At 36.9% G+C, this 9,263-nt stretch overlaps 1 pseudogene; it reads left to right on the top strand.

Annotated features, from left to right (window-relative positions):
- Window positions 1–7,145: 7,145 nt before the first annotated feature.
- LOC118982373 (heterogeneous nuclear ribonucleoprotein A1-like) lies at window positions 7,146–8,495 on the top strand (annotated as a pseudogene).
- Window positions 8,496–9,263: the final 768 nt, after the last annotated feature.

Genomic DNA, 9,263 nt, shown 5'->3' with positions numbered 1-9,263 from the left:
AGTGTACATAGAAAATCCTATAGACTCCACCAAGAAACTACTTGACCTAATAAATGAATTTGGGAAAACAGCCAGTTATAAAGTTGATACCCAGAAATCAAAGGCATTTTTTGTACACCAACAATGACACATCATAAAAATAAATTAGGAAAAAATGCATTTGATATATCAACAAAAAAACAATGTACCTAGAAGTAAACCTAACCAAGAAGGTGAAATACCTGTATTCAGAAAACTACACAACACTGAAGAAATTAAGAAAAACACAAACAAATGGAAGCATGTACTATACTCATGAATTGAAAGAATTAACATAATCAAAATGACCATATTACCCAAAGTGATTTATAGATTCAATACAATCTCTATTAAAATACCCATGACATATTTCACAGGTATAGAACAAACATTTCAGAAATTTTTATAGAACTATAAATACCCCCAAATATCTGCAGCAATTTTGAGAAAGAAGAACAAAGTTGGTGGTATCACAATACCTGATATCAAACTGTATTACAAGTCCACTGTAATCAAAATAGACTGGTACTGGCATAAGAACAGGAACATAGACCAATGAAACAGAACAGAGACCTCAGAAATAGAACCAAGTCTCTACAGTCAATTAATATTTGACAAAGGGTGAAGAAGCATAAAATGGAGCAAAAATAGGCTCTTCAACAAGTAGTGCTGGGTATCTGGACAGTTACATTGAAAAAAATTAAACTTATTCACCAACTCACATAATACACAAAAATAAATTCAAGATAGATAAAAGACTTAAATATAAGCCGTAACAATGTAAAAGTCCTAGAGTTAAACATTGGCAGGAAAATCTCAGACATTCCACGTAGCAACATCTTCATGGATATGTCCCTAAAACAAGGGACATAAAAGGAAGAATAAACAAATGGGATCTCATCTAATTAAAAGGCTTCTGCATGGCTAAAGAAAACAGCATTAAAATGAAACAGACCCTACCATATGTGAAAACATATTTGTCAATGACACTTCAGACAAGGGTTTGATTTTCAAAATATATAAAGAACTCACATGACTCCACTCCAGGAAGACAAAAGCCCAATTATAAAATGGGCAAAAGTCTTGAACAGACAATTCTCAAAGGAGGACAGACACAGGGCCCAGAAACACATGAAAAGATGCTCAACATCACTAGCTATCCGAGAGATGCAAATTAAAACCACAATGAGATACCATGTCACAGCAGTCAGAATGACCAACATAAATCAAACAAGTGTTGGAGAGGATGCGGAGAAAAGGGAACCCTAGTGCACTTTGGTGGGAATGCAGACTGGTGCAGCTACTGTGGAAAACAGTATGAAATTTCCTCTGAAAACTAAAAATGAAACTGCCTTTGACTCAGCAATTCTGCTGCTGTGTTTATACCCCAAGAGACCTGAAACACCAGTCCAAAGGAACCTATGCACCCCTATGTTTATAGCAGCACAATTTACAATAGCCAAGTGCCGGAAGCAACCTAAGTGCTCATCATCAAATGAGTGTATCAGAAAGCTATGGTACATTTACACAATGCAATTCTATGCAGGAGAGAAAGAAGGAGCTTACACTCTTTGTGATAGCATGGGTGGAACTGGTCTCCAGCACTTGCATTATGCTAAGTGAAATAATCCAGGTGGTAAGGAATAAATATCACATGATCTCACCTTTAACTGGAACATAATCAGCTAAAGAAAAAGGCAAACAAAATAAAACCAGAGTCATTGAAATTAAGAACAATCTAACAATAACCTAAGAGGAAGGGGGAGGGAACAGTGGGAAGAAGTGTTTTCAGAAACTACTATGAAAAACACATGGACAAAACCGAGGGAGAGGGTGGAAGCAAGGGAGGGAGGTGGATTTGGATGGGGTGAGGGGGAGGACTGGGGAGAAAATATGGACAGCTGTAACTGAACAATAGAATAATTTAAATTAAAAAAATAAGAGTTCTCATTATAAAACTATGTCAGTTCATCTACACAAGACCCTCTACCCTGACAGCACAAGAAGCCCAAGTTCTTTCCAGGAAGCTTCTCTAGGCCATCAAGAAGAGAGCATAGTTAGATGCAAGAATGGCTTCATAACTTTCAGAAAAGTAAAACTTCATAACTTTTCAGCCCAGTAAAAAATGAAAATGCAAGATCACCTCTTCAAAAGTGATGAATACAAAGTGTCACTAAAGGTAGTAAAGTGTAAAGTTGTTTCTTTTATTATGGTTTCTGTTTTCACTTGTCATGATGTTTTATATATTTGCTTTTTCATGTGAGCCTAGAAAAGAAAAATGAAATCTTAAATAATTAGCATTAATTTTATTATTTATTTTTATATTTGCATTACCAGCTTTAACTGCAAATATAAGAGCATTTCTGTCATATGTAGAATCACTGAATTTAGACAATTTGGATTTCAGTGCTTACACCTTAATACTTTTTAAAAAGATTTTATTATTTATCTTTAGAGAGGAACGGAAGGAGAGAGGGAGACAAATATCAATGTATGGTTGCCTCTCATGCGCCTCCTGCTGGGAACTGCCTGAAACCCAGGCATGTGCCCTGACTGGGACTCAAACCACAATCCCCTGATTTGCAGGCCCGTGCTCAATCCACTGAGCTACACCAGCCAGGGCTGTATTTTGTTCTTATGAGAACTGTGAAAATGCTGCAAAAAATTCTTAAACTATTTTACTTTTACTTCTTAGTATGCTCACATTTGACCAAAACTTTCTACGTTTAGACTACTAATAAGTAAGGAAGAACTGAAAGATAAAGAAAGTAGATGCTGCCCTATCTTTACATTTAATTCTAGTTACTTTTAGCACAAGTGATTAGCTAATACAGGGGAGAATTGTAAGAAAGGATATGTAAGGTTCTTTGGTAGTTTGTGTCTTAGAACATGATTGATTTCTTAATAGTTTTAAGCAAGATTTTGCTTCAAATGAAAATTGTGGCTTCTCAAGGCTATTTGTGCTTAATATAATATGCTTACTTCATACTTGCTTTGAGTCTCACTGAACTCACAATCATCAAGCATCACAGATCCTACTGGAATTCTGTTTTCACGGTGTATTTATTGTAATGTTATTTGCCAATTGCTAACAAGAATGGTGGACACACATTTCAAGTATCTCCTTTATCTCATGTGTAGTACTAAATTGTCTCATAAGGTTTGTTTATAGAATACAAATCAAATTCAAAGATAAAATTATTAGGAATTTCAAGTTTGGTAACAGCAGAGCATTAGAACAATCTCAGAGTGCAGGACCAAATGTGACTATACTCATATGCCCATGAAACCAGATGTAGTTACATGTACTTATCAAGTTATAAGAGGCTAATCAGAGGCTTTCTTTCCAATGAAAAACTGGATTTCTAAAAAAATCACAAAATAAGTTAAAATTCTTTATTTCTAAATTTATTGTCATTATTTTAACCCACCATTAGAATTTATAATTATGCTCATGAAAGAATTAGAAAGCAATTGAATTTGATAGCTCCTGGCTCAGAGCATCCTTGAAAAAAGCATTTACAATACCATGTAAATGAAAAGAGGAGCCAAGATCAGAGATAAATCTTGCAAGCTAATAAACTTCCAAACATCCATTTATGAAACATTGACTATGTGCTTTGTACATATACTTTGAAAACATCTTATTTAATCTAGACAACAGCTAGAAAGCTGGTATAATTCATATCTGCTTTATAAATGAGGAACCTGTAGCTCAAAATATTGCAAAGTTTGCCCAAAATTCACCCAGATGGTAACTAATAGACCTAAAATTTAGTTTCATGTCTATCCAACTTGAGTACCAGTGTTCTTCTCATATAAAAATCTTCCTCCCTGGCAAAATTGACAAACATGCAAATAGTCTAAATAGACAAGACTGACCATATATTAAAATGGTCATATTGGCAAAGAATCAATGAGAGAGAAGAATGATCTGTGTGCCTAGATATTAGGTAAGGTTTGAGGTGGCAGGTCCAGCATGTATTCTAAGATGTGGAGAGATTAGCTTGACAAACCTAATGATGTGTGCCTGTTTCAATTATTTTGTTTCTTAACAGGTAGGTACATTAATAAAAATTAAAGTCAATAAGAACAGACTAATAGAGGGTATTCAGAGGTTGAATTAAGGGGAGGACATAGACATAGATTAGAGAGCTAACAGAAAGTTATAAGGCTAGGAAACTTTTGTTACTAGAACTCTATGTAAGGTAGCAAAGCTACAGTACACAATAAGAATGGCCAACATTCAGAAGTTAAGGGCATGTTTAACCTGACCTAATATTTTTCTTTACATGGTCAGGAAAATGGTAGAAAAGATGCAAAATGAGCTAACATAATGGGTGACTTGCCTTAGAACCTCAGAAAATCTGATGGTGGGTGTCAACCATGTTCTTTCTTCATTATCTCTATCTGTTGTTCTTGTTTATCAAACTCGGATTAGTGTAGGCAGTACCTAAAGAAAACTGAAAAGTATTCCAGAAGATTCTTGATACCATGTTTTACCCTAGTCAAAATATTCAAACTATAAAACATATATTCATAGATTACTGATGCATGTAAAATATGGTCGAGCCTCAGAAACATTATATTAAGTGAAAGAAGCCAGACACAAGAGACTACATATTGTATAAATTCATGTCTTTAATCAAAATAGGGAAATCTATAGAGAAAAAAGTAAATTAGCAGTTACTTTCTTGGGGCTGTGGATAAGACTAGAGAGTAGAGATGGGGACTGAGTTTCTATTTTGGATATGGAAATTGAAAAAAATAAATGGTGGTGCTAAAACATGTGAATTTTAATAATTGAGAAGCCAAGATATGGAAGCAACCTAGGTGTCCAGGCTTACCTAAAGATCATAAAACTAATATAGTTAATTACTCATTTCCTACTTTAAGTATATCTCTCCCTTTAGCTTGCAAAAATCTTTGGCTTTGATGTGTATATGTTAAATTAGTATGGTGTTTATTTATAAGTTGCTGGATGCCAAATTTCAATTTTCTTCCACCAGAAATATAGAATAGGCCCCTAAAAATTGCTTTTGACATATAACCATTTAACCATGGAAACTGCTGCTTCTGCAGCAAACTATGGAACAGTACTGTATCTAGATTCCTGTTTATATATGAATGATTATTGAATCTTATTATTAAATTTTTTTTAGCTTCAGACAGTTCTGTGTTCCAGGCCTGATTCCATGCCTTGCTGTATGTGAATTTTGAACTTACAAGGTACTAGAAAATAAAGTACTTAATTTCTTGAGCTTCAGTTTTTCTCATATATAAAATGAGGATAATTATCTGCAGATAATATGATACCTTAGATACCATGGTATAGAACACTAAATATTTTACCAAAAACATATTAGAATTATAAATAAATTTAGTTCAGTAGCAAGATTCAAAATTTTGTATTGAGAAATCAGTTGCATTTCTCAACAATAACAAACTATCAGAAAGAAAAATTAAGAAAATAATCCCACTTATAATTGCATGAAAAAATAACTTAGAGAAGGAACCATTGAGATGCCTATAGCAGTCCTTGTTTGTGGGAAGCTCCTTAAGGAGAGTAAGGGGCTTTCACCACTGCTGAGCTGTTGCCTGGTTGCCAAGCTTTTTCCAGCTCTTCAAGTTAGGATCCTGTTCAGGATACCACATTGCATTTGGCCATCATTTCTCTTTAGTTTTCTTCAGGCTCACAGTTTATCAGTCTTTTCTAGATCTTTTACAACCTTTCTGAAGATACCAGTAAAGTTTCCCATCTGTAGTTTCACCCAACCACTGAAGCAAAAATTTTTTTTTTTACATTCCCAACTGCAGTTTTCCACCTGCAGCCCTGAAATCAAACCACTTCATCCAGGAACCCTAGTTCCTTTCCTTGGAAAATGACATTTAGAAACAAATATCTCAAAGTTAGTTCATTGCTACCTGGGTTTCATTTCTGCTAGAACTGCTCCATCAAAAAAGACAGCTAGTGGTTTGTCTATTTAAAAAACACAGGATCTGGTCAGGATGGAGGTGTAGGTAGACACACTTCCCTTTCTTGTGCAATCACAAGAAAAATTACAACTAACCTAAAAAAAAATCATTCAGAGCTGCCAGAAAGTTGAACTGTATGGAAGTCCAACAACTTAGGGTTTACAGAAGCCATATCCAGATGAGTAGGAGGGGTGGAGTGGTGGAGTTGAGGCAAAGAGGGTGCAGTATGGCAGGGAGAGGCTGCAGTGATAGTGGTGAAAATAGGCAGCCCCACATTAACATACTGTGGATAAAAATTGGGAAGGATACCTTGGGAGCAAGCAGTCTCTGCCCCAGGCTAGACTGCACAGCCCAGTGTAACAGCACCAGGAAAATAAAGCCTCATAAATTCTGGCTATAAAAACCTGTTGTGGTTGTGGTGGAGGAAGAAGCTGCCAGTTTCTCAGAAGATTTCATATAAAGGGGCCACAAAGACTTAGAACTTATACAAACTCACCAACTCTGGTAATCACTATAGGGCAACAGAGAGAAGGGTGGCAGTCACATATGGGAAATGAGTGCCAGGCAAACCTCCAGAAGCCAGGCAGTGGCTATGTCCCCTCTCTAAACCTTGCCTGCATATAGAGCCACAAAGCGGCAAGCAGGTTGCCCCACCATGGTGAATAATTAAGGCTCTGCCCAATACAACTTAACAGTGTACTAAACAGGAAGTCAAAGCAGCTCTACCTAATACACAGAAACAAACACAGGGAGGCAGCCAAATTGAGAAGACAAAGAAATATGGCCCACACAGAGCTCTGGGGGTGTGGGCTGGAAACTGGGCACCCGTGATTGTTGTAGCACAGTCTAAGCCCCCATACTTGCTAAGGGAGCCCAGCCCCTTACTGACTGCAGTAACCAGGAAGATCTTCAAAAACAGCTGGGCAAGGTTAAACATCAGCAGGTGGTTTTTTGCTTTGTTTTCTTAAGAGTAAGACAGTAAGACCTGGAGTTGAGAGGAAACCACAGACAGATCCAGAAAGAAGTCATAAGGCAAACACCAACAGCTGAGACAAATATCACATTGCTCACCACCAAAAAAGACATGTTCTCTTTCTGCCAGCGAATGTCACTGAGTAAGCATCATTGAAGTCCCCTCTCTTGCAGTCATCATGTCTAAGTTAGAGTCTTCCAAAGAGCCACAACAGCTACAGAAGCTTTATACAGAGGTTTGAGCTTTAAAACAACAGATGAGAGTGTAAGGAGACATTTTGAGCAATGGGGAATGCTTACAGAATGTGTATTGTTGAGAAATCTGAACACCAAGCACTCCAGAGGCTTTGGGTTTGTCACATATGCTACTGTGGAGAAGGTGTTTGCAGTCACGAATGCAAGGCCACACAAGATGGATGGAAGAGTTTTAGAACGAGAGGACTGTTTCAAGAGAAGATTGTCAAACACCAGGTGCCCAGTTAACTGTGAAAAAGATTTTTATTGGTAGTAGTATTAAAGAAGACACTGAAAGAAATCACCTAAAGGATTATTTTGAACAGTATGGGAAAATTGAAGTGATTGAAATCATGACTGACCAAGGTAGTGGCAAAAAGAAAAGCTTCACTTCAACAAAGCAAACAAACAAGCAAAATATAACTAAAGAAAATGAAATTGAGAACAGGCTGACAGTGACCAGAGGGGAGAGGGGAGGGAATTTTAGGGGGAAGGGGGAAGGGTTTGCAGGAACAAGTATAAAGGACATATGGACAAAAACAAAGGGGGTGGGAATGGGAGGGAGGTGAGGGGCAGCTGGAGGGTCTGGGATGAGTGTAAAAGGCAGAAAACTGTACTTGAACAACAATTAAAATAAAAAAGAAGAAAAGAAAGGCTTTGCTTTTGTAAACTTTGATGACCATGACTCTGTAGACAAGATTGTCATTCAGAAATACCCTACTCGTAAATGGCCATAACTGTGAAGCAAGGAAAGCCCTATTTAAGCAAGAAATGGCTAATGCGTCATCCAGCCTTAGAGGCTGAACTTGTTCTGGAATCTTCAGAGGTGGTCATAGAGGTGGTTTTGGTAGGAATGACAACTTGGTCATGTAGGAAAGTTCAGCAGTCAAAGTGGCTTTGGTGGTAGCCATGGTGGTGGTGGATATGGTGTCAGTGGGGATGGCTATAATAGGTTTGGTAATGATGTAAGCAATTTTGGAGGTGGTGGAAGCTACAGTGATTTTGGCAATTACAACAATCAATATTCAAATTATGGACCCATAAAAGAAGGAAACTTTGGAGGCAGAAGCTCTTGCCCCTATGGTGGTGGAGGCCAATACTTTGCCAAACCATGAGGCCAAGGTGTCTGTGGAGGTTCCAGCAGCAGCAGTTAGCTATGGCAGTGGCAGAAAGTTTTAATTACTGCCGGGAAACAAAGCTTAGCAGGAGAGGAGATCCAGGGAAGTCACAGAGAAGCTACAGGTTACAACAGATTTGTGAACTCAGCCAAGCATAGTGGTGGCAGGGCCTAGCTGCAACAAAGAAGCCATGTTTTGATAATGCTCATGTGAATGGGCAAAAAACTTGAGGACTGTATTTGTGACTAATTGTGTAACAGGTTATTTTACCTTCTGTCCTGTGGAAAGTATAAAGCATTCCAACAAAGGGTTTTTAATGTGGTTTTTATTTTATTTTTTTGAACCCATGCTGTTGAGTGCTAAATATAATAGTCTGATTATGATACTGAATAAATGTGCCTTAAAAGAGTACAAGTTCTTTTATTTTGTATTTTTCTCTCCAGCATTTGTCTGTTTTTAAATTTTTAGTATATTTTATTAATTATGCTATTACAGTTGTCCAAATTTTTTCTACCCTCTGTCCTGTAATCCCCTATACCATCATTCCCCCACTATAATTCATGTCAAGGGGTCAAACATATGATTTTTTACTTCTCCATTTCCCATACTATTCATTCTTAACCTCCTCCTGTCTATTTTGTACATACTATTTATGTTTCTTACTCCCTGTACATTTTGTCCCATTCTCCACCCTTCACTTCCCTGCTCATAACCCTACGTGTCATCTCTATTTCTGTGAATCTCTTCCTGTTCTAGGTGTTTGCTTAGTTCATTTTTGTTTTTGTTTTCTTAGGTTCAGTTTTTGATAGTTTTGAGTTTGTTGTATTTTACTGTTTGTAGTTTTGTTCTTCTTTTTCTTAGATAAGCCCTTTTACATTTCATATAATAAGGGCTTGGTGATGATGAACTTTAATTTTACTTTATCTGAAAAGCATTTTATCTGTC

Source organism: Sturnira hondurensis, unplaced genomic scaffold (assembly GCF_014824575.4).
Source record: "Sturnira hondurensis isolate 20B ecotype Veracruz unplaced genomic scaffold, ASM1482457v3 Scaffold0025370, whole genome shotgun sequence".
Taxonomy (NCBI): domain Eukaryota; kingdom Metazoa; phylum Chordata; class Mammalia; order Chiroptera; family Phyllostomidae; genus Sturnira; species Sturnira hondurensis.
Note: the sequence above shows the minus strand (reverse complement) of the source record. Positions and strands in the feature narration are given on the sequence as shown.